At 32.5% G+C, this 2,625-nt stretch overlaps 1 long non-coding RNA gene across 1 annotated transcript; it reads right to left on the bottom strand.

Moving 5' to 3' along the window:
* Positions 1 to 1,325: 1,325 nt before the first annotated feature.
* On the bottom strand, positions 1,326 to 2,625 carry LOC137085072 (uncharacterized). Its single transcript, XR_010906891.1, has 3 exons — positions 2,265 to 2,625; positions 2,033 to 2,109; positions 1,326 to 1,746 (listed from the first exon to the last, which is right to left on the bottom strand). It is a non-coding gene; the product is annotated as an uncharacterized lncRNA (long non-coding RNA).

The raw sequence follows: 2,625 nt of genomic DNA, 5'->3' as shown, positions 1-2,625 counted from the left end.
ATTTATCTTAGCTAATGTTAATTTCAACATTTACTAATTAGGGGTGTAACGGCACATGTATTCATACCGAACCGGTTCGGTACAGGACTTCCGTTACAGTGCACGTGTGTACCGAGCGGTACGAATGCAATCTTTAACAGTTAACAGACGGCTTGTTTAATGAGTGGAACACACTTCAATACAAGTTTTCATAAGAACATATGTATTCTGTCAATTTTATCATTAAATTCAAGTGATGCCATATTGATGCTCTTGAATGTGACATGACAGATCACTGTAAAGACACATCAGTTCAAGCAGCAACGCGGCACGAGTGAATGTGATCATCTTGTCATAGTCAAAGAATAAACATGAATTAACATCAGAAGGTATGTTAAGGATACATTACAACTTACTAAAATGTATCACATTGTTTAATCGTTCAGTGTTTCAACAGCAGAAAGACGTCGATAAAACACGAGAGAGATGAACTCTTTCACTAAATGTATGCATTATATTAGCCTATATATTCATCATATTCTACTTAACCTGAAAACCTGAAAAAAAATCGAACCTATAATTAGATTTATAAGTTAATGCAAAAACGGTCTTATGAGAAGTTTACACGTTTGCATACAATGCGAGTGCAAGTAAGCTCTCCCTATATAGTCTACACTATACAGCATTCTTTGTCGTTTGATTAAAAAGAAACAACAAGGCAATTATATATTACATTCTGAATCAAATTATAATCTTTGTGTGCCCTTTGTTAGAGTTAAGCTTGGTAAAACGTCCTTCAAATATGTCGCAGCCTCAGATTGGAATTTGCTCCAGACTGAGTTGAAGCTAAAAGATCTGGTGACATTTAGTCATTTTAAAAGTTTACTACATCATTTTGAGAGTAAATTAATGGTGTGTAATTGTTTTTGACTGGTTGTATGTTTTATGTTTTTTATGTGAATTTTTATGTATAACTGTACATGCAAACACAGCTGCCTATCTTGGCCAGGACAGGATATTTTAATCTCAGTGAGTTTTTCTCCTGGTTAAATAAAGGTAATAATAATAATAATAATTAGTAGAGATATTTTTTATATTATATTTTTAATTCTTTAAGAAACCTTTAGTTTAGGACAATTACAATTTGTTCAGTAAACCAATAAATAAAAAAAAGCATTTTTACATTTAGTGTTCTCTCCCCGAACTGTCAGCTTTGTGTACTGTTACAGCCCTATTATTAATGCAATCTTAAAATCAAAAGGTGTATATGTTAATTATTTAATGCATTGTTAACTTGCATGAACAATGACTATAAATTTAATTAACTAGCTTATTAAGCAAGGTCAACAACTATTAATAAACACTGTAAAAAATTAAATAAAATAAATAAATAAAAAGAAATCACTGTTAGATCATGTTGGTCAATTCATTAAATAACGTTAACAAATTAGATCTTATTGTTACTGAACTTATAAGCTCTTAAACCTTTACTAGCACCAAAATTAGGACCAAAAGGTTTATTCAAAAATCTTATTCCAGCATTACAGTGAATGAAAAAAAAGAAGAAAAAAAAAAGAAAAAAAACCCTGAAGAACTCCAAAGGCACACAAAATTGTTTGTCACCAACTATTTTCAAGTTGTTTGGAAAGTGCTGTTTATGTCAATGTCCGAGAAGCTCTCCATCAGTAGGAAACTGGCGCACCATCTCTCCACAGTAGATGTGAATGGACATGTTCCAAAGAGGCAGGAAAGCAAAAAAATATATACCTTGAGGAAAGAAAAAGAAAACGCAAAGAAAAAACTTGTTTATAAAACAGATCTATCCATTATTATAATTGGCTCAATTAAATTAAAACGATAGATGTACAGTTTATATTCACACAGCAGTATCTGTATGAAAAAAAGAAGAAAAAAAAAGAAATAGCCATAAGAGGGATCATAAAAATGAGCATGTTGTCTCTTTTTTATCTAGTACTGCCCTGATGAAGCAGTTTATTCTGCATGGTGTGTGTAAGCTTTTGACCACAACTGCATCCCCTATGTGATGAATTACCTCAGTCATCAGGGTAGAATGATTGGAGAGGTTCCTTCACGTATCCCACTGAGCACATCATCTTCACTGACACTGGACTTTAAAAAAAAAGAACATTTTAATAATGGTTTTTATTCCTACTTTACAGGGAATTAAACATAACTTAAATATAGATAAATAACCCAAGACCAATGTAAATTGAGAAAAGTATTCTTGCATTTTTCCTCATCTTGCCTTGCAAGTTTCAGCTTACCGCACCATCTCCATGAAGGATGTTCCTGTATTTACCACGCCTGGCACAGCAATGCTGCGGCTCCTTTCCTTTGGGTGTGTGGCCTGTAAAATATATAATGATTAGGGGATCTGTAAATGCACAAGTGGGAATGTATTACTTACAAATGGACAAGATGCAAAGCATTTAAAAGCTAAAGACTTGATAGCAATGTTTTAGCTTGTGTCATGGCTGGGCATAAATTCATAATTAACATTAACTTCATCAAGATGGCTCTGTGATTCCACACAGCTTGCACTGGATCTCCAATAACACATCTGTATTGATCCTACAAAATAAAAAAAATAAAATAAAATAAGCACAAAATATTAAAAACACTTTA

This window comes from Pseudorasbora parva, chromosome 8 (genome assembly GCF_024679245.1).
Source record: "Pseudorasbora parva isolate DD20220531a chromosome 8, ASM2467924v1, whole genome shotgun sequence".
In the NCBI taxonomy this organism is placed as follows: domain Eukaryota; kingdom Metazoa; phylum Chordata; class Actinopteri; order Cypriniformes; family Gobionidae; genus Pseudorasbora; species Pseudorasbora parva.
The sequence above is the reverse complement of the archived record's forward strand: the minus strand, read 5'-3'. Positions and strand labels throughout refer to the sequence as shown.